This window comes from Ictidomys tridecemlineatus, chromosome 3 (assembly GCF_052094955.1).
Source record: "Ictidomys tridecemlineatus isolate mIctTri1 chromosome 3, mIctTri1.hap1, whole genome shotgun sequence".
In the NCBI taxonomy this organism is placed as follows: domain Eukaryota; kingdom Metazoa; phylum Chordata; class Mammalia; order Rodentia; family Sciuridae; genus Ictidomys; species Ictidomys tridecemlineatus.
In genome coordinates, this window is record NC_135479.1 from 49,123,188 (window position 1) to 49,149,429 (window position 26,242).

Genomic DNA, 26,242 nt, shown 5'->3' on the forward strand with positions numbered 1-26,242 from the left:
GGTCTGGACTTCATTAAGGACATTTTCTTTTTAGTGGAAAATGGTGTGTAGTAGCCAAGAGCTAGGTGTTAGAGGAGCTCATTGCTGTTGGAGTGTTACCACTTTCAGGCTTTCTCAGAGGACAGAGCTAAGGTTTCACAATACATTTCATTACATTTATACTAATTTCTATATCTTTCCCTAACTATTGGAAACCACGAGTTTACCTTGATACATCCAATTCCAATTCAACATCACAAAATTCATTCTAGATTTCTTTTGGTGTTCATAACACTCTTCTCCAATAATGACAATCCTGGTGTCGTAGTTTTCTATACCTGTCATTTAAAAGTACTACAGACTGAGTGAATTCAACAATGGAAATCTGTTGTCTCACTTTTCAGAGTCAAGATATTCTAGATCGAGCTGTTGGCACGAGAGTGAATCTGTTCTGTGCCCCTGCCCCTGCTTCTGGTGGTTGCTGGCAATCATTGGCATCTCTTGTCTTGTGTCCACATCACTGAAGTCTACATCTCTATAAAGAGGTGACTTGTACAGGGTGTCAGCCCCACATGGGCAAGAAGAGCATCTGTGTAGGTGTAGATATGTTCATCTTTGCAGGGACCCTTCGCTAAGTGGGTATGTCTCTGTGTCCTTCTTTTTTTTTTTTTTTTTAACAAGGGCTTTATTCATATTGGCTTAGAGGCTCTCCCAACTCCTGTATGACCTCATCTTAACTAATAACATTGGCAATGACCTCATTTTCTAGTAAGGCCACATTCGGAGGTACTTGTGGTTAAGACTTCACCATATGAACTTGCAAGGGGCGCAATTTAGTCCACAACACCTGGCTTCTATTCTCCTTAACGATTGCTTGCTCAGTGTGACCAATCTTCCGTCTCAACTTCCCCCTTCTCCCCCATGGGACCTTCTTACCTGGTTGAGTTCTAAATTCTCTTGACAGGTTATGGAACCTGCGTAGATGCCATCTTGTGTAGATGCCATTCTTGCCCCACTTGGGCTCTGACACCTCAAGCCAGTCACCCTTTATAAGGAGGTCTTCCTCGTCTCCCTTGGGCTCAGAGTCTCCATACCAGGCTTCCCCTGCCACCTGACCTGGGATCAGGTGCTTACCAGGCCACCCCACCACATGAATTTGTCTTTCTCAGCAAGTCTGGGGCTCCCATCCCATTCCAGAATGCCCCTCAGGGGTGGCGCTCAGATACTGACATTTTCTGTATCCCCCCAACACCCTCTGGGTGACCTCCTCACCCTGTGAAGGCTCTCACACCTGTGCAGAAAGAACATCTCTGTTAGTACATTCTGCATCACTGTAACAAATGTCTGTGATAATCAACGTACAAAAACAGAAAGCTTATAACACCAATTTGGAGGTTTCAGTCTCTGACTCTTTTGCTGTCAGGCCTGGTGACACGGCACATGATGGTGGCAGTGTGTGGTGGAGCAAAAGAGAGTGAAGAAAGAGAGGAGGAGGCAGGGACCAAATTTCCACCATACCCTTTGGAGGACAGTGACCCAGTGACCCAAGGACTTACCACTAGACCCCATCTTTTAACGAGTCCAGCACCTTCCAGGAGCACCAAGCCTTAATACATGGGTCTTTGGAAGGATAATTCCAGATCTAAACTACAGCAAGTCCCCACGTGTCCCCACTCTGCTGACTCCCTTTGTCAAAGATGCCCGCCTTATGGGGCTCACCGGATGGCTGTAGGACTGCCTGTTCAGGAAGGAAGGGCATTGGAGAAGGCAGAAGAGGAGGAAGAACAGGAACCTGTGTTTCCACAAACTCTCTCTCCAGATGATTCCTACTGTTTACTGAAGTATTCAACCCTGGCCTCGTGTTTGTGATCACAGAGCAGGAGGAGGCAGCCTGGGCTGTTGGAGAGGCGGGCAGGGGCCAGATCCTGGAGGGCCTTGTAGGCTTTAGTAAGGAGCTCCTCTTTTTAAAAAGACTTGACAAAAATAAGCTTATCCAAGGGCAGAAATTCCACTGTGAACAGATACAAATTAGCTCCAAGTCTCTTCTCCTGAGACAAACAAGAGTCATCCCTTATCCAAACAAACTCCCCAGGCCCCTTTTCCAGTCTTCTCTTTAGCTTTTAGCATGCCTGAGTCTCTCCTTTTGAAGGTGACAAAACACTTTCCTGTCAGTCTGCTTATTTGTAGCTCTGCCTCTCACTCTCCTTTCCCAGCCATGCAAGCATAGCTATCCTCTTCATCTTCATGTCCTAAAATCCTATTTATGCCTTGACCTGGCTCATCCAGCTTCTGCTCAGTTCGGTTTTTATTTTACATGCCTTGAGAAAAGGGGTTTTTAAGAAGATGAACAAAACTTGATTTATGCTTTGGATGGATCACTCCGGATACTTTGGAGGGAATGGGTCTGAAAAAAAACTGAGAGAACCAGCAAGATGGTCAGAAGAGGCTGCCGACTGAGAGGTGGTTGGCATGGGCAGAGTGGCGATAGGGAACTTGGAGAAAAGGAGAGAGATGGGTCATATTTGGTGTGTGTGTGTGTGTGTGGGAGGTTAGGACATTTGGATGTATGGGATGTAGGGATGAGGGAAGGAGAGCCGTCACAAATGATATCCAGGTCTTGGCCCAAGCATCAGCATGGATGGCAGCTGCATGGATGGGGGAGGAACAGGTTCGGGGAAGGGGTTTATCTGAGGATTCCATTTTGTTTGAGATCCTTTTCACATTGAAATTGAGCAGACTTAAATATATCCATTTAGAATTAGGGAAGGGGCCAGGGCAGAAGAACCAAATCCAGTCATTGACTAATTCGCGGCTGCCTCTGGAGGAGACCCTGCAATAGTGTCAGCTTTGCAGTGTGACTTCACTGGGCTATGCTAAGGTGGGCTGGGAATAAGGTCCCTGAGAGACATGGAAACTTGGATCAGTGGTAGCCATCAAGGGAGGGGTTATCTGCATGCCATGGGCAGGCTTGGGGGTCACTTCTTGTCAACACTGACCTGACACTGACCTGCAGAATGGAAGGAAAGCTGACATCCTAGTGTGGATCTGTCCCCAGGATAGTCACTCCTATGGGACCACTGCCAAGTCCATCAGACCCTCCCTTAGACTGAGAAGCAAAGTTTGCCTCAGCTTCATGGTAAGTTCAAGGCCCTGACTTGAAGTCCCAGGTCTCAGAAGGCAGTTCCTGTCATTCTCCAATTCAGAGACTCGTGATTCTATTCCACTTAGCAACTGCCCCCGTAAATGCAGGGCATTTCAGAGTTTACACATCATGCTGACATCATGACCCCATCTAATCTTCACATCAGCTCTCAGAGGGTTGGAGAGACTTTTAAAATTTTTTTTGATAGATAAGGAAACTAAGGTTCAGAGCTTAAGCTGCTTTTCCAAGGCTCACCCAGGAAGGTCATTGTTGAGTCAGGACTTCAAGCCAGAACTGTCTGCTTCTAGAGCCTCGATCCCATCCTTTACCTTCATCAGAATTCGTAGATGCCTGAATCAATGCTAAGAATTCTTGCTGACAGTTCTTCCTTAAGAACAGGTGCTACTGGATGCTGGGACTGACACCATGTTCTCTTGCTCAGCCTCAGTCCTTCCCTTTGCATAGACTCTGCACTCTTTCTTCACTGCCTGGCTCAATCCACAGCTGATCTGCCAGTTCCACATCTTCACCTCCGTTACTCACAGTTCCCCAGGGCCTCCTGGGTGCTTCATCATCCCAATCGTCTCTTCCAACGAGGTCTCCCTGATTTCTCTGGTCTCCTTGCATTTCTTCAGGGCTCTCCACACTGCAGTAGGTCTGACCTCTCCCCCCAGCACTCTAAATAACTATGACACATATGACTCTACCAAGCGATGTGGCCCATTATATTCACATGTGGTTCAAATGAACTCTTCTGATTATAGTTCCCTCCATCTCAGGGTTTTCAAGGTCATATCCAACATCTTTCCTTAACCCAGGGAACCTGGCTCAGCTCTCTCTGAACTAGCAGAAGCAAATTGATCAAGCATGCACTATGAGTCATAGACTCTTACGGGACCTTGAAGGTACTCTACTTGAATCATCTGCCGGATATTATACTTTCTTCTCTTAGAGTTCTCCACAAGGTCAAGACACCACTCTTAGGAGAGTCATTCCTCCCTTGGATAATACCCTGGATTTTTTTTCCTTCTTTGTCCCCTAAAATGTAAATAGCAGGAACAACTTCTCCTCTCTGCAAGCTACCCAGGAAGGACCAATCCTGCCTCTGGATGGTCATTCAGAGGTGCAAGGCCCTGACTTTGATTTTGAACCTTTTCTTCTTCAGACAAAACAACTTTTCCAACCCAGGCATCATCTCAGGTCTCCTCTCTGTCCTGGTCTCCTCTCCAAGACATGTTCTAGTCTCTTTGTCATGGAGACTCTTCTTTATTCAAATTCAGATCAAACCCAGTAAGTGCTTATTCAGGGCTATCTCTGTGCCAGGGATTGCTCCAGGATACCAGAGTAGATAAAGCAGACAAAGGTCCAGATGGATCCTACATCCTGATGGCCAACTGGTTCTACACTGTAAGAGTCTGTTAGGGTTTGGGACAATCCATCTCAAAGCTCTGGTTGTACAGGAACACTAGGCAGCAGAGATGCAGAGGTTAGTGAGATATTTTCCTTACCCCCAAAGCTTGACTTAAACAATCTGGTTAAGAAGTCTAGATTGAATCTTTCAATCTTTCAGTCTGTCTCTTTCTCTTATGTGTGTGTGTGCACAGGCACATGCACACCCAGTTATCAATTTCAGGAAATCCATCAATATCTGGTTCTCCTAGGCACATCTCTGCAGATTCTAGGCACCAGCACTGGCTTAAGAAACTCAATTTCATCTCCTGTCACTCCCCACCTGCCCTGCCCCAGTGGATTCTGGGAGCTGGGTTCCTGGGAGAAGCCGCTAAGGGGATCCCTGGAACAGAAGGATGGATCTATTGAACTGCATTGCTCTGGGCTAGATAAATAGTTATCACTATCTAACATGGTTAAATAATCATCAAGCCACATAATTCAGAAATCATGCTCCTTAAGAGCTCCCCATTTCATACCCAACAGAAAAATGCTAATCCGCGCGCAAGATTGTGTTTTATTTTTCTAGACAGGAAGCATTTTCCTCAGTCACATAATGACTTTCCTTGACATAATAATGAAGGAATGTGAATTTAAAACAGCTTGGGATGCTGGAACGTTCTTTGTAATCTGGGGGACTGGCCTCACGGAAATAGCTTGAGTAACTGCTGAATTGCTGGGCCACGTCTTCATTGAATTAAATGCTTACCAAGACTGAAATTTACCAAATTAAATTTTAGTGAGTAATTTCTGTTCCCATAAACAGCAGAAATGAAACCATTGTGGATGTGGTAGATAGGCTGTCACATGGGCCGACAGTGCACTAGGAGAGTGCTGTGGAGTCAGGTAGAGCCACAAAGAGACCTGGTCATGGCCAGCGGGAGACCTGTCCATAGGGTGAACAAGGGGAAAGCCTGAGTTCCAAGACCAGTAGGTCAAGGTTCAAATTTCAGATTTCCCACTCCCTATTGCTGTGATCCAAGGCATGTCATTTTAAGTTCTCTGAGCCTCAATTTCCTTATCTATAAAATATGTACAATTAGGGCTAATGTAATGCAAAATGTAATATCTCTAGGAAGACACTTGGCTGACAATAAAAGTGGATGCAGATATTGGTGGTTGTTATGTAGCATCCGGGCTGAGGAAGTTGAGCAGGAACAAATGATTCCTCTGGCATCCTACCTTTTGCTGGTTGAATTTGGCTTCTTCCTAACCCATCAATGGCACAGGCAGGAATCCGAGGACACTTCTAGAATCAATCAATGCACCTCTGGTACATTGGTTACAATAGATTGAACCAAACACTCAATAATCTAGCAGGGTAATAGTCATTTGGGATGTTAAACCACAGACAACTCAGTTGCTGTAAAGTCAAAATAATAGATGGAAGGTAGATTATTTTGCTTTTCTGTCCTTAGCGAGGTTGAAGAAATAAAGATAACATATAGTCTTTCTTACATGTGTACAGACCATGTGTAAAAATTATTGTTATTGTTAAAAATCATATTGTTAAAAAACATTCACACTCTTTTCTTTACATCTATGAAAGTGTCTTTGTTTAATCAAAGTTTAAACCAAACTGAGGCTTGGCCATGTGATTGACTTTGGAAGATTAACAGGTACAATGCAATTAGAGATTTGAAAGGTGTTTGTACAGCTGAGCTGGCACTTACACCCTGGTCATGACCTTGAGAAGAAATTCTCCCAGAAGATGCTTCCATTCTGGGTTCAAGGACATGCATACAAAGTTCAGACCAGAGCCCAGCTTACAGCAAGAAACCCATTCTAGCCAAACCCATTGCCCAAAGCACAACTCCTCAGCGGGCCTAGTCTAGCTCAGACAACCATTAACTGACTTACAGATATGTGAAGGAAAGAAATATGTATTTTTTTGTGACCCTAAAATTTGATGTGGATGCTCCTCTGCAGTAACAGTTGGCTGACACCAGGTGTGTTCATGTCTGTTGGTTCATGCAATCTACAGAAAACTACCATGGTACAGGGAAGTCAAGAATTTTTGTTCTTTTTTTATATGAGGAAACTGAGGCTCAGAGAGAAGAACTGACTTATTAAGCGCATGCAGCCAGGCAGATAGAACCTAGGCTTTCAGTGCTAACAGAGAGTCCTCCCGGCTCCCCCCATGTACTATGATGGATTCTCTGCAAGGGAGCTCGGAGCTGAGGGAGATCCCCAGTTTCCCAACGGTAGAAAGAGAGACTTCTCCCACTTTGATAGTTTCACCAAAGGCCAATCTGTCAGCAGGGCTGGAAGGGCTGAGTGACCTCCCAGGGACAGTTAATGATTGGCCTATGGTTCACACCACGGTATTTCCCATGATTTGGGCTGGTGCCCAAGTATCACTGGGCAGAGATAGAAGGCAGTTTGTCATGTATAAATTTAACAGGCGATAATGCCAGCTACTAAATTGTATATCATTCCTAATGATGTTGTCAGCCCCTAATCAGTCTAATTTATATTGTCAACATGATGTAATGATCCCACCAGGCATGGGCCTTCAGAAACACACAATCCAATCATGTAAGAGACCGTAGTGAATTTCCACACATTCTGATTCTGAAAATCAAGTCAGGATTGTGGATACCCATTTAAGAGAATCAGAGATAACATATGTAAAATACCCAGTATGGGGCCTGATACACAGTAGGCATGCAGCTGGTATGGTTTCATTTCAGTGGATCTAGATAGTGCTGGGAATCCTGTCCTTGGAGCCACAGAGAGGTGCCATAGGCCCTGGCAATGTGCTTGATATCATTCCCAGATGCCTTTTGTTGACCTTGTTTCTTCTAAGGAAAGTGCAGTTAGGTTTACTGAGGTGTCTTCACGTTCAGTATCTATGCCTCCCTACAGTCCCAGGAGATGAGACAGGAGACACTTGGCACAGAGAAGGCATTTAGTAAAGAAATCTGCCTTGTTCTCAGCACTCCATGGGGAAGGGAAACCCTACCTTCCCCACTTCAGTAAATAACACTTAACCAAACCAGAAATCCAGAAATCTGAGCTTCATCCTGAAATCCTTTCCTGCTCTCATCTTCACAGCTACCGTTATAACAATTGCAAAACCCTCCATTTCCCTCTACCCTCTGTTATCATGCTTGCTTATGCAGGCCACTACCCCATCAGCCTGCTCACAGAGCTGCTTGTTTCTGTTCCTGCCCTCCTTCAGTTTATAAACTCTCACAGGGACCAACTTAATGGGTTTAGGTCAAAAACTAAATCATAACATTGCTCTCCATAAAATTCTTGACACTTAGATGAAATCCAAACCCTTGACCATGGCCTATGTATAAGAGTTAGGGAAACAAAGATTTGTGCCAGTTGGATATTAATTGGGGGACTTGAATACAGGCAATAAGCTATAAATGGGTACAGAGAACTGATAAAGCAACAGAGAGAGGTGAGGTAGCCCAGAGATGAGTAACCGCATGGAGTCACAGTCCCTAGGGCTGCGGGGACAAAGGAAGAAAGTGGTGGGACTGGATCCAGAATCTAGAACCACCTGGTGAGAGCAAAGCTGTTGGACTGGGCCATCTGGTAGAAGCTGGAGACACAAAGCAGCGAATATGAGGGAGAAGCATCATAGCTTTTAAAAAATTCTCACCTTCCAATCTTCTCAACCCACCCATCCCACCTCTAGGCATCCATTCTAGAGAGAAGTGTATTTGTGTACACAGAGAGTTGGACACAAGCATGTTTTTTACAACACGGAGACAGTAGAAAGCTAGAAACAGATCTAAATGTTCATTCTCAGTATAATGGGGATGTGCACTGGTTCATTCACCCATTAGACTACTTCTCAAAGCTAGCATAAACAGTGTGAGTGGACACAAAAGACAAGTGAAAACTTCTGAGTGGGTCATTTGGATTTGCTGGTCATTCCCCATCCTTGCCCTGCAAGGCAGAAAGGCTGGTCCTGCCAACGGGGCTTCCCAGACTCCCTTGCAACTGGAGTCCAGTTAAGTGGGCCACTGGCAGGAGATTGGAATGTCAGAGGAAGACGGAGCCAAGTCATTTATTCAAAATTTCATTAGATATTGACAGATTAGCCTCCAGAACGCCTGCACCCACTTATACTTCTACCACAAGTGCTGAGAGGATTGCTCATTTCTCCACGCCCCGACCAGCACTTTATGTGACAACATTTAAAAACGAATAGGTAAGTAATGAAACTGTATCATTGCTTTAGATGAACCCTTATTTTTTTATTACTAATGAGATGGAGCAATTTGTCCTGTGCCATTGATCACTGATAGTTACCAATATGTGTGCAGATTGCCTTTTCATGACCTCTGCCTAGTTATCTGTTCCTTATTGATTTATAGCATTCTTTATTTAATATAGATTTTCAATTTTTTTCTTCTGCATGTATTACCGACATTGCTTCGAATGCCTCCCCCGCCTTCTATCTCTCTCTCTCTTTGATGTATTTTTTGCTTGAAACGCTTAGTTCCTATTCTACATTAAACTGACCATGGTCTGGACAAGTTACATAAGTCTTAATTTTTTTTTCTCATTTGATCCCTGGATTTGTTGTACCAGTTCTTTTACTCCTTATTTTGCTCTTTCTCTCTTTGTTATAAAAATTCCTTCCTTGTTTTACTGACATACATCCTGAAGACACTTTTCCAGAGAGGGTGCCTGGGAGCCGAATTCTCCAAAGCCTCCCATATCCATATTGGTTTCATTTTCTTTCAGGCTTTGTAATGATTTTTCTGCCATGTAAATGAGGAATTTTGGCTTTTGTACCTGCCTTCCCATCCGACTTTGAGACTTTGTCTAACTCTCCTCTAAATCTTTAGTGTGCAAAACACAAGTATGGGTGGAAAGTTCTTGCTCCAAGACCCCATAGTCTCCTACTACTTCTGAGAACTTGCACACCACCGTGATGCTCCACCCCCTGTGGAAGCTACAGGCAGAGAGAGTGGCTTCATCCCCAGGGATGACTGGGTGACGAGGCATCCCTAGCCTCCACATATGAGCACTGTCCACAGCACCCAAGTGATCTTGCTTCTTTGCCTCCTGTTCCCCTTTTCCCCAAATTATCTGCTCTTGGCCAGTCCAGAGGGGAGCACAGGAGAGCTCATAGGGTTGGACAGCAGGGATAGAAATGGAGATGAGGAAGCCTGAGAGGGTTAGGAGGGAGGAGGTTGCTTCTACTGGGTTCTCTACCTTCAGTTCTATGTTTGTCACCTGCATGCATGGGATGGGGCAGCTTCTCAGGAACACAATCCTTGTGACTCCCTTCCCCTCCCATCCCAGTTCAGAAAAATACCCACTCCTCCACTCCTGCCAAGAAACTCTAGAGGGATCCCCAAGGTATGTGAGGAGGGAGCTCAGGAAGACAGAGGGCCTGAGAGATGGTTCTGGAGAGGTGGGCAGGCAGAGGGTGACCTCTTGCCAGAGAGAAACCTATAGCTCATTTCCCCATCCGCATGCATTTAACAAGCACCAGCTGTAACCAGTCACTGAGGGACAATGGGGACATAGAAACAAAATTAACAGATGCTGGAGAGAAAAGAGCTTGCAAAGTGAGATCAGAAGCTTTGGCTTTGAGTTCCCATCAGCCCCATTGTCTGGAGTTGGTCACTGAACTTCTCTGGGCAGTCTTTGTAAAAATGGTATCAATGATACATTTTTTCTAAGCAATCATGAAGATGAGGCAATATTTTGGAGAATGTTTTATGTGTCGTACACTATGATATATTTTTCACCCATCATTTTATTTGATCTTTCCAGTGTCATTACTCTCCCTTTTGGGGCATGTCACAGGGTCTCGAGTCATGGTCCTGTACTCCCTCCTTAAGAGTGGCTACAGGCATCTGGTTATTTGGAAACTCCTGGGTTTTTGGCCTTGGGAAAGTGCCTCTGCTTTCCATGTCTCCCCCAGCTGTTTTGTTGCTGGATACACATGGTCTTTCACTCTGTGCCAATGGGCACCATCGTGAGAAATAATTGAGTCTGCCAGAGCCTCGGTTGTCCTAATCATTCGTGGCTTTCTTTCTCTGAGCTCACTAGGGAAATTACAAGGCCACTTTGAGACTCCAGCCCTTGTTTCCTCTTTCAGACAGGGAAAATGAGGCTCAGAGAGGGGAAGTGACTTACCTAAAGTCACCAGCGAGAGCAGCCAGACAAAAGCCCAATCAGAATGCATCTCCCACTTTCCCATCCATGGTCCTCCGCACATCCTTGGTCCAGTTCATGGCATGAAATGCTTTGGTGGTGATTTCAACTTTGCACTTCAAGTCTTTTCCTTAAAGGGCCAGTGAATGAATGATTGAGGTTTGCAGGCTATGAAATCTCTGTCACACTGCTCGTCTCTGCCCTTGTAGCACAAAAGGAGCCATAGCCAAATGCCAAGGAGAGGGTGTGACTCTGTTTTAATAAATCTTTATTTACAAAGGCAGGCTATGGGTGCAACTTAGCCAACAGACCAGTTTGCCTTTTTCTACTTCAAAGATTATAATTTTTTCAGGTTGTGGTCTTAGCCCGTGTACCATCGGAAACATCGATCTTTTGCTCAAGATGTAGATCATGATTGGGAGATCGGGAGTGGCAGAACCTTTGCTGCAAGAGTCAGAATTGATTTATACAGCAAGCACCTGCTGGGGCTGCCTTTGGATACCTTTGAGATTGCTCTTTATTGAGAGAAGCCTTCTTAGCATTAATTAAGCAATGCTTAGAAAGGAATTGACGGTGTGGACAAGAGCATGTGACACTGATTTGCTTGCCCACCCTGGCCAGGAGTTCCCTCTATGTTTCCAAGGCCCTTGGATTTCTACTTCTTAGACCTTATGACACCACTTCAGAATTGTCCATTCTCCTGTTTGTCTCCTTGGTGGGGCTGGGCGGCTCTTGAAGGCAGTCTCCCTGCCTTTCTCATAGCTGGGTCCCTGGAGCCCCATACTGGGCCTGCTACACAGTACATGATCAATAAAGGGTTGTCCAAATAAATCAACGACTAAGTGAATAAATAAGTGGATTAATTCTAGTGGGAGAAAAGAGAAATCTGGAGGAGCCATGTTCCAAAATTTTGGGTGGAAGAGGAGGAGGCCGGCGCAGAAGGTGACATTGGGGTTGAGAATCAGCAGGTGTTTTTACTAAAAGTTTTATATGTATGTATTTCCTATATGTAATATCTCCAAATCATCAGCATCTGTGAATGAGAACTTAGTTGGACATAAAGTCTTTACCAATGCAATCAAGTTAAAATGAGTTTATTAAGGTGGGCCCAATCTCGTCTGACCAATGTCCTTATTAAAAAGGGGAAATCTGGGCACACTGATGTGTATATGGAGTAAAGATAATATGGAAATATAAAAAGATGGGTCATCTACAAGCAAAGGAGAGGGGCCTGGGCTGCATCCTTCTCTCACAGCCCTGAGAAGGAACAAATCCTGCTGACACCTTGATTTCAGACTTCCAGCCTCCGGAATTTTAGGACAACATATGTCTGCTGTTTAAACCACCTAGTTTGTGGTAGCTTGATGTGGAAGCCTAGGAAGCCAGTACAAAGCCCTTACTTTCAAAGTAGCAGCAAAAACAGCTTGGATTCCAATTCTGAGGAAGGGCCCTGGCAAAGTTAGAGCACACTGCTGGATGCGGTGGCACACGCCTGTCATCCCAGCAGCTTGGAAGGCTGAGGCAGGAGGAATCATGACTTCAAAGCCAGCCTCAGCAAAAGTGAGGTGCTTAGCAACTCAGTGAGACCCTGTCTCTAACTAAAATACAAAATAGGGCTGGGGATGTGGCTCAGTGGGTGAGTGCCCCTGGAGTTCAATCCCTGGTACCAAAAATAAAAAAAGTTGGAGCACACCATCAGGCTCGGGTACTCTACTCTTAGAGGTATTTATTAGACACGAGTTTTCAAAGTGTTGCCTACGTGTGGAAGTGAGATTCCCTTTATCTTTTATTGATCTCAAAGAGCCTTTGATGAGTCTGGTGCTGTCCAGGGTCCTGAAACTTTGCAGAGAGTGACCGGTTGAAGTGCACCCAGAGACCGGAGACCAGGGCCAGCACTTGGAGATGACAAGAATGAGACCATGAAGTGGGCTGTGTGCATGGAGAAGGCAGAGATGCAGGACACGTGGGAGAGGAGAAGCCCCTCCCCCCACCCAGAAGCCTGGAACTCCTCTTCACTCCTAATTAAATGGAGGCCGTGGAGGCTTCATGTGTATTTCAGTCACAGTTATATTAATTTCTCTGAGTTCTTAGGCCATGATGGCTCTATGAATCCTGCCTTTCTTCAGCTAATGGGGTGGCATAAATAACTCTGGGGAAGCAGGCAGCCTGGCAGCTCCTATGTCAGGCTGGAGTTAATCAATTCTCTGCTCCATGTGTAGCTGAAGGCTCAGATGTTAGGTCAGAGGTTGTGGCTGTGTGGGGCTAATTTCCTTTCAACAGATGCCATTCCAGAGTGTCTGAGTGCTCTCGGTTCCGAGGAAGGCTGTATTGGGAAGTTAGGAATCTGGCCTTGGATGCTGTCCTTGGCCCAGAGACTCAGCCAGCTCACAGAATGAATTAGGGAAATTCTTGACTCTACACTTGGTGGTCCCACAGCCTCCTGGGAGAGGCTGGGTCAATGTGCCTTTGCAGGGTCAAAGACTGCCTGTCTATCTGCTCTCTGCAAGCCTCCTGAGGCCAATGGCTTGCCTCATCTAGCACCATTAGTGCCTTTATTTCTCCCAGGAGACATAATGCACCAGGTTTAGAACATGCCCCTGCAACCAGACTGATTTAGTTCAGACCCTGGCTCCATGTCTTATTTGTTTCAAGACTTTGAGCAAGTTAGCACACCCTGTGGGTTCTCTATTTTCTCATTTATATAATAGGTGGGGAATGACTAGGGCAATGGTCCAGCCTAATGTTACCCGACCACAAGAGCTTACTGTAAGGACTTAATGGATGGCCACTTGTCAAGTCTGGGGCCAGGGCCTGGCACATCAGCAACACTCACTAAGTGTTAGCTATTATTAGATCTCTCTCCTCGGGGACCTCATCTGCCCTGTTTTTTTGGAGAGGCATTCATGGCAACTCACGGATGCCCTGACCTTCCCCACAGCCTCCTAGAGGAAATGCAAGGCTGAGAAGTAGATTCACAGGGCTCTCACTGCTGGGGAGCTGAGGATCCTGCCAGACTGACTGGAAAATTTTTAGGTTCCAGAACAGGGAGAGGTATCAACCTTTTGCTCTTCAGATGCTCTGCTGACAGGGCAGAGCATAGCTATCCTACCACCTACCCTTGTGGCAGGCAATGGACCAAGCTTTCTGAGCTGGGTCATCTCTCAAACTGCCTGCTGAGCTCCATGCTCAGAGCCCTCTGAGGACAGCAGAGAGAGGGTCAAACACCTCCTCATTGGAGCACTGCACTTGTTAAAGTATAAAGCCTTGTTACCCCTTTTTGAGGTCTCTTTGGAACCTCTCTAGAGCCCAGGGAGACTGACATTTTACAGATGAACATGCTGAGATTGCAGAAGGAATGTGGCCTGCATAAGGGCACACGGCGGGGGCAGTGGAACCATCTTGTAGCTGCCCAGCTTGTTCAGATGTCCTTCTTCTAGAGACTTGATCCAGGGTGCTGCCTCTTAACCCATCAGCTCCTTCCGTTACATCCCCAGAGAGCTGATCTTAGGTTGCATGCTGGGAACAGAGAGAAGGAGACCACCTACAGTCTATGAGGGATTGTTCCTGCCTTAGAAGCCCCAAATGGGAGCCGAAAGTATAATTACAAAAGGCCCCCTCCCATACTTATTTTCAGAAGTCATTGGGATAAATGTAACTCCCAGAGATGGAGGCTCAATTCATTAAGCTTAGATGATTAATTACAGGGCAATTAAACATTTGATTAAATTAATCCTAAGGTGTTTAAACATTGTTTTGCAAAGAATGTTTGCTTATTAATTATCAGGGGAAATGCATGAATGAAGCAGGGGGTTGGGGACACAGGAGGGACAAGGAAACCTGGAGCTCACCCCATTTGAGGCTCTTCCTTGAAGAGGCAAGAGTCACCTCTGCCTGGCAGTCTTCTCCACCTGCCCTTGGTACTTCTGTGCTCTCCTTTGCAGATGTGTCCAAGCAGGGTAAAGTCTTGGAAGGAGCCCTGACAGTACTAGGGTCAGGAAATAGGCCTGACTCTATCTGTGACACCTCAAGTGCCTCAGGGTTTCATTGGCATAAGTGGGGAGACCAGTGACTCCACAGTTTCTCCTGGGTTGGACTCCTGAGGGGTTTCCCCACATTTCCATTGCTAACCAAGGCAGTGACAATAGGACAGGGTGATGTCTACTCTCCTGCCAGCCCTCATCTCCTCAGTTCCCATGATATCTTCCACAAGGACATCCGTTTCTGATGGGGCATCATGTAGCCTTCAAACCAAGTTTGAGGCATCCCTCCTCTAAGCAGCCCTCCATGTATCAGTTAGTAAGCACTTTAGGGAATCCCTCCATGTGCTACCCTATTGCAGTGACACTGGGTGAAGAGCATCGACCATGCCTGCCCTTGTGAGGTCTATTGGGGGAACTAACTGTGAAAAGATAATCACCCAAATTCTGGCATGGGCATTACTTGTACAGTCACCCACTTGGATGTGCAAAACAAAGGAATATATTCACTTCTAGAAATAATCGAAACCTCGCACTGAATAGTCTGCCTGCTGTAGATGGTATATTCTAGTTGATTGTTGAGGGGATTCTTTGAGAGAACCGTACCCCCAGAGATGCCCTTTAGTCAAAGGGTACTGAGAGGCAGCAGGGCTGGTTTATGTATGGCAGCACAAATGCCCACTGACCCACCCCGTGCTTGATTGGCATCAAAAAGGATCTATTCCTTCCTGTCATTCCTGCAGCCCTTGAGTTAGGGCTCTGAGTTTGGGGAGCTGGGTATATAAAAGTGAGCATGCGTACATCAGGCAGCAATGCTTTAACCTGGGGCAAAGAGATGCTGCACCAGAGAGATGTAGCATAATGTTCCCTCACCAAGGAACAGGTGTTTTGTTTTGTTTTGGGTACTGGGGATTGAACCCAGGGGCACCTAACCACTGAGTCATATCCCCAGCCCTTTTAATTTTTTTTTTTAAATTTTGAGATAGGGTTTTACTAAGTTGCTTAAGTCTTCACTAAGTTGCCGAGGCTGACTTTGGACTTGCAATCCTCCTGTCTCAGTCTCCCAAACCGCGGATTATAGGTGTGCACCATCATGTCAGGTCAAAGGACAGTTTTGAGGCTTAGCTACCGTATGGGGGCCAGCTGTGGCAGTAAGAGCTGAAATAGGGTCTGAGTCAATAGGGGGAAATTATAAATTATAGACCTTCCTCCTTAGGGCAGTCCCAAGCTCTGCCTGTGCTACAGCACCAGGTGACAAGTGACAACAGCCACTGTCTATCAGCAATGTCTACTAGCAGAGAAGGGCCAACAGGTGAGAAATCTCCCCCACTAACATGCTCAGGCATAGAAGAAAGTCTTCTCCTTCTTTTTGGGGTGAGCCAGTAGAAGTTTAGGGCTGTTGGGAAAAAGAGGGGGAGGATACTCAAGAAGGCTGAGTTGTGAGTCTTAAATTGTGAAATCATTGCACAGGACTAGAAGGAAACCCAGTATAGTCAGCCCTCCATATGTGCAGCCTCCATAAGGACAAATTAAACAAATACAGACTTCAAGCCTGTCGTTATTCTCTAAAAACAATGCAGTATAACAATCCTTTAAACAGCACACAAATTTTACTAGTTAATACAAATAATTTGAAGATGATTTAAACTCTACAGGGGGCTATGTGTAGGTTATATGCAAATACAGCGCCATTTGATAAAAGGGAACTTGAGCATCCGTGGATTCTGGTGTCCTGGGGAGTCCTGAAACCAATTCCCCTAGGATACTGAGGGACCAAGGAACCTGTATGGATTAAACTGGGTGTGGGGGAGTCAGGAAGCCAGGCAAGAATCCGTCTGGTTTTAAGTGGAGGAGATCTGGAGCATAATGACACTCTGACTGTGCCCTAGCTGCAGAGCTGGACTTCCTGACTCCTGCACCAGTTGTTGGCTACGGGCTTGTCTGGAGGGCCAGGAACTCCTATGCCCCTGCGGCTCTCTTCCTGTCTGAGGGCAGGTCTTAGGAGAGCCACAGGTGCAGGGAATTGGAGGAAAAACAGCACAGACATAGGATCTAGGGGGACTCCTGCACAGTGTGGCAAAGAGCCCCTCGGAGGTGGGCAGAGATTTTGACAGTGACCAGAGTCCACTCCAGTTCAACTTCCTGCAAACCCTGCTTTCAGTCTCCCTTTTATCCAGGCTCATTTTCTCTTCTTGGTGTGAAGGGGAAGCTGTGCATCTTAGAGTCTGCCGCTTGGACCTCAGAGGTAGCATTTCTTTCCACATTCTCCCTCACTTTCTGTCTGGCTGTGGGAGGGCTCGGGGTGGGAACCAGCAGCAGGCCCAGGACATCCTCCATGGATGTCTCACACAGCACCCAGGTAGATGTGGCTGGTTGGAACTGGGGGAGCTGCTCTGAGGAGCTGGCCAGGATCAGGAGCCAATGAGTAAGAAGGACAATTGGGAGGCTGTCTTTAAAAAGTGATCATTGAAATGAAGCAGGGGGGTTGGGTTGCAAGCAAAGAGGTCTTACAATGGGTGGGAGACCAGACACACTAAACTGTTGGTTGCAAGTTTGTGATGGGCAGAGAGGCTGAAGGTGTTTGATGATCTGAGAAGAAGAATGTTAGGGAAAGAGGGAGGGAGGGGTGTAAGATGACTTTCGTGGAGTGGGTGAGGCTGGGCCACACAGGGCCTTGTGGGACACATTAAGAATTTTCATCCTTTTGCTGAGAGCAGGGCATCAATGGGGACTTTGAACAGAGGAGAAATATGCTGGGAGCTCACTGTGTCTCGCAGGATTGCCCTGATGGGGAGCAAGTGCTTCCTCATTCAAAAAAATCTGCCTTCAGTGTCATCCGTCTGCTGTGCTGGACCTTGTTCTGCCTTCTAGACTGCAAAGGACACAGCTGGCTCCTGGTTTCCAAGAGCAATGGTGGATCTGTCCTGCCAACACTTAGCTCCTTAAGGGCAGTTGGTGTGGAGGTGTTAGTCAGATTTTCATTGCTGTGGCAAAATACCTGAGAAAAACTACTTAAAGGTGGAAAGATCTATTTGGGGCTCAAGGTTTCAGAAGTTTCAATCCATGGTCACTCAGTTCTGTGTTTCTGGCTCTAGGATAAGGAAGAGCATCATGGTGGAGAGGGTATGGTGGAGTAGAACAGCTCACCTCATGGCAGCCAGGAAGCAGAGATCTAGGAGTGAAGGGGGTCAGGGGATAGGATATATGCTCCAAGGATACACCCCAGTGGCCTTCCTTCAATTAAGCCCCACCTCCTAAAGCTCCTGCTACTTCCCTATAATGCTGTCAAATTATGAATCCATCAGTGGATTAATCCACTGATGAGGTTCGAGCCCTCATGATCCAATCATCTCCCCCAAACCCCACCTCTGTATCCAAACCTTTGACATATTAGCCTTTGAGGAGCATTCCAGATTAAAATCATTATAGAAGGCAATTGTTTTCCTCAGGATTTTCATACCCCCAGCCCAGAGTCAGGCCCTGGATATAGCTTACATTCAGTGTCCACACTAATCTGTTAAACTGCACAACTTGGAAGACTCTGGGGCCTTGGCTGATGCAATGAGGGCTGGGCTTTTGCATTTTGCTCCCATTGCAGTCTAAGGGAGGTATTTTCCAATAGGCCCGCACCAGGATACCATTCTACAAAGGATGACAGTGGAGATTTGTCTCCTGAAACACCAGAAGGGTTCTAATCCCAGGGGTCTGTCTCCAATTTTATAAAAGGCTACCCCTGTGACTCTGAGCCAGCCTGTGCCATCAGGGCCAGGAAGTGAAAGCCCATTGTCCTGCGTCTAGCCTCTGCATCCTGTTGGAGAGTGTCCAGGTGCAAGGAACAGGGGCTTCTCCAGGCAGGGCAGCACCACCCCTTCTGCTAAGCTATGTGCTGCAGTTTCTAAGAGGATTTAGACATACTGGTGGCTGAGAGAGAGAGAGAGAGAGAGAGAGAGAGAGAGAGAGAGAGAGAGAGAGAGATCCCTTTGTTTATGTATTGAATATTAGCAAGGTGCTAGGAAAACATGGTCCTCATCTTCCTGGACTTTCTAGTGGGGGAGACATAGTAAACAAGCCAACAACCACTAGTTAAAATAAAATTCCCATCACGAAGGCACAGACAGGGTGTTGAGCCAGAGCATCAAGGGAGTCACAGTTCACAGATTTTGCACAATTGTGGGAAGAGAAGAACCAAGTGAAGGGGCAGCAACGGCCAGTTCAGGGGCCCTGGGAAGATCCCAGTGTGACCCAGGATGGGGCAGCCAGCCATGGTGGCTGGGCAGAGGGAGCAGGAGGAAGATGATACTCCGGGATATGGGAGGGGTTGCTGGGGCCAGACTGCAGAGGGCTCTGGGTTTGAACCTAGGCACTGTGGGAAGATGTTAAAGCATTCAAAGCAGAGTTCAGTTTATAATTATAAAATTTTCTTTCTGGAAGACATGCAGACAAGAGTCTGATGAGGATACAGCTGTACGTAGGAAGACCACTCAGGAGGCACCTGAACTAGTCCAGGTGAAAGATTCTGGTGGATAGCAGCAGGGATAGAAAGAGAGGTGTATAGGTAAGGTTTTGTTTTGGAATTGCTAGTGGGAGAGAAAAATCGGGGTGAAAGGAGGATTCTGGGTTTACTGGTTTTGTGATCCGATACATGGTGGAGCTATTTCTGGCTGCATCATATGGGAGAAGGACTGGATCAGGGGTTCCACCAGGGGGGTTAAGAGCTGGACATGGCAGATTTGGTAGGTCCATTAGGTAGACAAGCAGAAAAGTCAGGCCAGATACAGGAAAAGTCAGCTATGGGATCTGAATTGGGAGCTCAGAGAGCAATAGAGTCATTGGAGGGTTATCAAGGGAGATGTATATAAAACCACAGAGAAGGGTGGGACCACCTGGGGAGGAAAAACAGATGACTAAAGAGCCCAGAGCAAGGTGTGCATCGTCTCAGACTCTGGGAGGAGTGTAGAGGAGGCAAAACCGGCACAGAGGATAAAATAGTGGGAGAAAGGCCAGAGGAGGAGTCCAAGGAAGGTGTTTGAAGCAAGAGGGTAGGTAATGTGCTAATTACTGTTGGCAGGTGGGGTAGGGTGTGGACCAGAGTGGCCATTGAACTGAACACTGGGGGGTTTTGAGGATGACCATCATGTCAAAAGAAAGCAGATCCAGACTTAGATAGGGAGAGACTTTAATTAGAAGAGAGACTACCGCTATAGGGAGAACACTGTGGTCTCAGAAGTCTGCAAGCATCGTAAACTCAAACAGAAGGGTTTTCCAAACATAAGCAGAGTTTTTGGAGGTAAACCCAGGCAAACAAGGAGAAATGACCAGGTGGTCTGGAAAATGTCCTATAGTGGTCAATGATTCCCAGGAAAGGATGTTAAGGGTCTTGGGGATAGGGGTTCCTGTCCTGTGTGCTGACTTGGGCTTGGGGGTAAGTGGAATTCAGGCCTGTGGGAAAGAGAAGGCTGAGCAGAGTTTGGTCAAGCAAAACAGAGGGCAAAGCTGTGGGTAACGGTGGATTCTGGGTCAAGAACAAACATGGACATCAGACCAAAGTGGCCTAAAGAGTGAGTAGATAGTGAGGTAGTGAAGATGCCCAGCGTAGACAGCTGTACGTTCTCAGTTGTGGGGAGGGGGAGTGGGGAGATAGGGTGGTGGCTAGAGAAAGAGACTTTAAGCAGAGAATGATTTTAATATAAGGTGAGAAATCCTGGAGCATATTTTTTGTCGTTGGTAATGATCTAGCCTGGGACTGTCCATCTGCATGTGCTGCCTACAGTCTCTGCTTCTCTCCATCTATCACAACCTCCTCTGGGTATATTATTTCCTCTCTTGGGGTCCCTGGACAACACCCACCCCAGAGTGATGAATGGTCTGTGGGAGTCCCTGGGGTGGGAAGCTCAGATCCCTGGGCCTCCTGATCCTGCTCAGGAGCTGCAGGACACAGCTCTTTCAGCCTGGGTGGGGGGACAGCAAGAACCCTGAGCCACTAGACTAGAGCACTGGGTTTTCTCCCAGTTCTGCCAGTCGCTAGCTGTGTGATGTTGGGCTGGTTATTTGCCCACTCTGGACATCAGCTTCCCCTCAGGGAAGTGAGGATTTTGGGAACTATCCCCCTTCAGGGTCCAACTCTTCCTGCTGTGATCCCCACACTGTGGTCCCCACCCCATATCCACAGCCTTCCACCTTCTGCTGAGCCTCACTTCAGGTTCTCAACTTTCCTGCTCAAATCCTGCCCTTCCCTCCTTGACCAACTTAGATCTGCTTCTTCCAAAACTGCTCTCCACGAGCTTCCAGGATGGACTGAAAAGCTGGGCTTTCTCCCTCTCCAGTTCCTTCTCCCCTGGCAAGACAGAAGAGCCCCACTTTCCCTGGGAGCAGAGTTTGGACTTGGGTGCCAGGAGAAAGGGACCCAGGACATTTTTCTTCTGATGCACAGGCATCGATCGGAGCCTGCAATCAAATTCTTGGCTTCCCTTGCATATCCCAGGGACACAGCAAACAAATTTCAAAACCCCATAGCTTCCACCTGTAGAGCCAAAGGCCTCCACAAAGGCAAGATCAGATGGCCACCTCCCCTCTCCAATTATGCCCGAACACACACAGCCACCAAGAGCATCAGAATGTTCAACTGGCTTGGTGAGGATTAAAACAAGCCAGCTGTGGGCAGCGAGGGATGTCCTTGACCCCTCTCCAGCAAAATTCCATATTCCTGGAAGCTTTGAGTTATTTGAAACAAATGCACACTTAAGTCCTGACATCGTCAATGTTTGAATTCTCTATTTCAAGCTTGAAAGGAGAGATAATCTAGCAGGTAGATTGTGCATCGTGGTAGAAAGAATTTGGAGGTTTGGCATGGTGTTGGAGTTCACTCTGGCATATTAGCCCTGTCACTTCCTACTGGAGTGAGTTTCAGATATTCACTCATCTTCCCCGGACCTCAATTTCCATCTGTAAAGATGGGGTGTTGAGAACTCTTACCTACCCATCGCATAGGTTTGACAGTAAAAAATCAAGTGCAGGGTTTGTGGGACTGTTTGGGGGGAAGTTGTGGTCCATGGGATGAGGGAGTGGGAAGGAGACCTGGCTCGCTGAGCTGCTACTCACAGGGGGCAATTGCGCAGGAGGTGGCGCCATGCTGCTCAGCGTGGGCGCTGCGCTTAGGCTGGATCCCAGGGAGGCAGCAACTGTTCTGGCTAATTGGAGCAGAATAAAAATCTCCCCCAGTGCAGCAGATAGAAAGCAGCCAGGAGAGAAAGCGCCTGCAGGGCAGAGTGCTATGGGATGACGCCCAGAGGAGGATGGTGGAGGCTGCGGGCAGGGGAGGCAGGAATGCCCGGAGGAAGGAGCCAGCTCTGCGCACCTGGCCAGGTTGGCCTCCGGGAGAGAGAACCGGAAATGGGACAACTGAATCGGGCGTTTAGCATGTGTTCTTAGGTCAAAAGTTTCTAGATCTTTTAAAGGATCTTTCACTCACTTTCAGTTATTCTTTGGATCATTATAAGATTTTAACATTTCAGAGAACCTCCCCTAGATGCTTAGATAACTGCCGATTTGGCTACTGCTCCGGGAACCCAGGCACCCTGCAAAGGATTAAAGACAGAAAGAATTCTATCTCAAAACACTTTTCCTCTGCCTGTGTTTGCTGATTATTACACAATGAGAAGCAATGCTGAAGCCCTAGGAAACGAAAACATACCTTCCAAAATGACAATTTCATTCATCAAGTGACAGGGGAATTGGAAGACCTGGGTTGCAATTCCAGTTCCATCCCTGGGAGAAAATGTCACTATTCATTCAACATTCATTCCACAAAGGATTGCTCCTGAAAATGAAAGTCATTAAAAATCATCTTAATAATCATCCCCAAATAGTTTGATACAATTTAACACAGTTTTTTGAGGTTCTGGGAATCGAATCCAAGGTTCGAGCATGCTAGGCAAGCTCTGTATCACTGAGCCACATCCCCAGTCCCTGAGTCATTTTCAAAATGACTTGTGAATTAAAGGATTCCTCAGTAGGATAAAGCATACCTATTTTAGAGCAAAACTCCATACCTATAAAACACAAGCAATGTTAAAATTGGAATTAAAAAAAGAAAGCCTGTTGTTATCATGCTGATAATTAGATGCTTAGGTTAATTTATACCCTACCCAATATCCTAAAAAAGATTTAAGGTGTGCAACGTGACCTTGTTTGGACACCCCAGTCAATTCAGTAAGGCAAGATGAAATAAATTTGAAAACAGAGGACAAGAAAACATTGGTATGGGTGACGAACACATAGGATCAGTAAAAATTCATGAATTAAAGAGTTTAAGGGAGAAGATGGGTGCAGACTGAGTGCATAAGAATCGATGTTTTCTAGCAACGGCTAGAAAACAGAAGGAAAAATCTTTACTTAAGAGAGAAATAAATGATCTAACATGCTTGGGAATAAATATAATATATGCCTGACCTTTTAAAAGAAAATTGCAAACCCTAATGAGGTAGGGGCAGAGAGAGAGACCTAACATAACCCAAGTTGAACACACTTGATATTATGAAAATGTCTCCCCGCCATAGGTTAATTTACAAACATGGCCTATCTCAAATCAATCCCAGCAGTACTTTCCTGAAGATGATAGATTCTGGAAAAGCAAACAGAGGAGGATTTCAAAGGACAGGCTAAAAAAAAAAAAGAGTAAGTTTCTATAAAATAATAATTTAAAAAATAATTAAAAATGAATGATGCTGAGGAACTCAATAGCATTGAAGAATTTTAATTCAGAGCTCCCCTTTAATAGACTACAGATGGATTCCAGAGCTGAATACATTTTTAAAAATAGAAAAGTTAGCAGAAGATGAAATATGTATTATCTTTACAAAGAAAGACCACTCGGCTTTGAAGCAATAGAAGAAACTGCAAAGATAAGATTGGCAGATGACACAAGAACAAAACGAAAACTCCCATATGTCAGGGGAAAAAAAGAGTAAAATAAGGAGATGCTAGATGGAAAAAAATAATGTAGTTGCCCCAACTCCAGTACACAAAGAATTGATAGCTATGCCACATAAAAAGTTTATAAGAGAAAAAATATTGTGACTTGATAGACAGTAAGCAACACGTTTAGGCAGGCTTATCACGGCGGGGGTGGGGGGGGACACCCAGTAGGTTAGCAAACACCTGGGAAGATGTTTAGCCTTGTTAGTAATTAAAGCAATTAAAATTAAGCAGTCTTGAGCTATTTGATACTTATTAAATTATCAAAAACATCTCCCCACAAAACATACTCATAACCACTATGCCAAGGTTGGAGGGTGGGCTGGGAGATCCAAGTGGAGAGACAAACTTTCAGAGGTAATGTAAGTAGCACCACTCTCTAAGTGACCAGTGTGTGTGAAGAGTCTAAATATATTTACATTCTTTGGCACGATTAGTTTATCTCTGGAAAGCAAAATGCATCCCTTTGATGATGTTCCATGCAGAATTGTTCAATAACAAAAATTAGGAAGTAACCTGTGTAGCTCTTTAGTAGGGGAATTGGTTAGTAAATTATAGGGCATCTAAATTATTTTGTGCAGCTATTAAGTTTGATTATAAAAGCTGCATGGAAACATGAAAATGTTTATTATGTATTGTGAAGGGGACAAAAATTTCCATTTGTATTCAAAATTACACACATGTAATAAATAAAATGAAGGGAAAATGTATGCCTCTGTGGACAAGGGCAGGAAGGAGATACGTAAAAGTGAAAATTGTTTTGTTAGGGTTGGGATTTTCAGGTATCTTGGTCGTTGCCGTTGTTTAAATTTTAAGAGTTTGCAAGAAATTCTCCAAGGCTCGTGGGATCCAGCCAAGAGCCCCATTCCCTGGCTGGAATCTGCGTCCCAGAAACACCAGAGGCCAGCAAAAGCCTCTGCCTCAGCACTGGCAGCAGCTCTGAGGCCTTCCAGCCAGCTACCTCTGCAGCACCAGTCCCCAGGTGGCACGGATTGACTGTCCTCCCAGACGAATTATTACTGCAGTACCCACAGGGGCCAGCTTCAGTCTGATTCCTGGGGCTGCCAGGACATCACAGCCATGGGGCCTGAGCCTCTAACCTGACAGCCAGCCGAGGAGCTTCCAGTGCCAATTGAAAACTTCTCCCTTGGACTCAGCTCCCTCCAAGTCCTGGGCAGGGGACAAGTACCGGCAGCCATGCAGGAGCCCAGAGGAGACTGTCTGCAGTGACCTTGCAGAGTCAGGACAGCCCTGGGGAAAAGCTACCTAGATCCTGGAGAGAAATCCATCTCCCTCACCCTATGCTTGCAGACCTTGGGAGCTCCAGGTTGGACTTTGTGGCCTCTCCACATGCCTCCCCATCCATCCCAAGAGTGGTTTAAGAGTGTGTGTGTGTATGTGTGTGTGTGTGTGCATGAGTGTATGTGTGTGTGTGTGTGTGTGTGTGTGTGTGTGTGTATACTCCTCTCATTCCTTCTCTCCTCCCTGCATTTAGCAATTGGCTCCTTGGTCTTGGTTCCTGTGGGTTCTGCTCCTTTTATTCCATCTCCAAGCCTGTCTTTGGATGAGAGTGTTCATTTTTATGAACAATAACTACAAGGATGAAGAAAAATTCACCAGCAGGTGCACAGCTCTTGACAGTTTGCAAAACGCATCCACACACACTTGTGCTCTGTGTCCTTCCTTCCCTCAGAAGGACAGCTGCAGCTGTGATCCCACCTTAATGCTCAAATTGGCTTCATTCTTTTTTTAAACACACACACACACACACACACACACACACACATCACCCCATCAATTGTCATAGTTTTTGTAAGGTTCCTGAACATAGGTTCCTGGGATGGACATGGCATTCTTCTGGAAATATCTGGTAGCTGTGCTTCTTTGGGTTATAGCTCATCTCTCTCCAATCCCAAAAGGCCAACTTCCATCCTGGGTGCATGAGTTTCAGGTATTTACCTGACCCAAGAGGGTCCCTTCTGGGCGGGGACTTTTGTGTGCCAGCTTTGAAGGTAATATAGTTTGTTATCCCAGAAGGCAAGGAGCCCTCATTTCATTTATACTGTAATAAAACTCTTATTGATTTTAATAAAATTGAAAAATCTCTTTGTGAATGAAAACCCCGGGGCCCCCACCCTGTAACTGCTGACTTGCTGCGTTTTCTCCACACCATGGACATTATGATTCATGTCTGGGCACCATTGCGGTTGAGGGCTGATTTCCCCGGCAGAATAGATGTGAACTATAAAAAGTTGCACATTTGAGTACCTCCCGAGGGCTTTCAGTGGGTCCAGGCTGGGAGGGAGGGGGATTTTCCAGTGGGGGTGGTCGGAGCTGCCAGGACTGTGAGGACACAGCTTGGAGAGGAGCAGAGAGAGAGCCTCTGTCACTCTGCCCATGCTGCCTCGGTCCTTGCCACTTGTTCTAATCAAACTCCATGCAGCTCCTTCCTTGTGATCAGTGCCTTGTCCAGGATCACAGTCTGCACGTTTCCAACAGAATTTCTGGTCCCCAGAAAGCAGAAGAGCCCCCACCTTGGTGCACAAGGCAGAAACCACATGCCATCTCTGATCCACCCTTCTTG